Here is an 852-nt window from a genome sequence, read left to right as displayed (position 1 = left end):
CATAAGGAAATTTTAAATTCTAATATAGCTAGATTTATCAATCCATTCCTATGTGTTTTGTTATTTTTTTATTTGTATCTTGTTTAAGAGCTCCTTGCCTCTTCTGATGATACAAACATATTTATTGATATTTTCTTACAAAAGTTTTTAAAATTTGGCTTTCTACATTTAGAACTTTGATCTGAAGGTTATTTTTGTAAGTGCAATGAGACATATTTAAAATTTTTAGTTCGGTACCAATTGTCCCACCAATTTCTCTGCTCAGTTATAAAATCACCTCCATCCTATAAAAAGTGCCCAAATCTAAATATTAGATGTTCCATATATGCTTGCAAATATAAATATAAATATAAATTGAAATTACCCACCTGAAATTTCATTTGGTCCTAAACTTTTTATTAAACAAAGTCCCTGAGTAAATCATCTTGCCTCTAATCCTACTTATTATACCACATAGTCAACTGAACAAATGCCTCGGAGGTGTGGTTAAAACGTTTAATAGCTTTTAAGTATATGCTCTTTAAAAGCTTTAAATTTAGAATATAGGGATGCACTCATAAATATCAAGGCAAGTACCTAATTACCTAATAAAGTACAGCTTTCCAAACTGAAAATGTATTTTCTATTAACTGAAACCGCTTAATTTACAATAAAAGAATACTTTCCAAATTTAAATTGAACATCTTCAGCTCTTACTTTACTATTTGCTAACTGATCTCTTTATATTTGTTTAGTACTGACTACCTATCACCTGTATCCTTAACTTCTCCGAGCCCCAGTTTTCTTTTATAAAATGGGGATACACTAACGCCTACCTCACAGGAACGTGGTGAGGGGGACGTTAATACTCAG

Source organism: Hipposideros armiger, unplaced genomic scaffold, assembly GCF_001890085.2.
Source record: "Hipposideros armiger isolate ML-2016 unplaced genomic scaffold, ASM189008v1 scaffold_157, whole genome shotgun sequence".
NCBI lineage: Eukaryota > Metazoa > Chordata > Mammalia > Chiroptera > Hipposideridae > Hipposideros > Hipposideros armiger.
Note: the sequence above shows the minus strand (reverse complement) of the source record.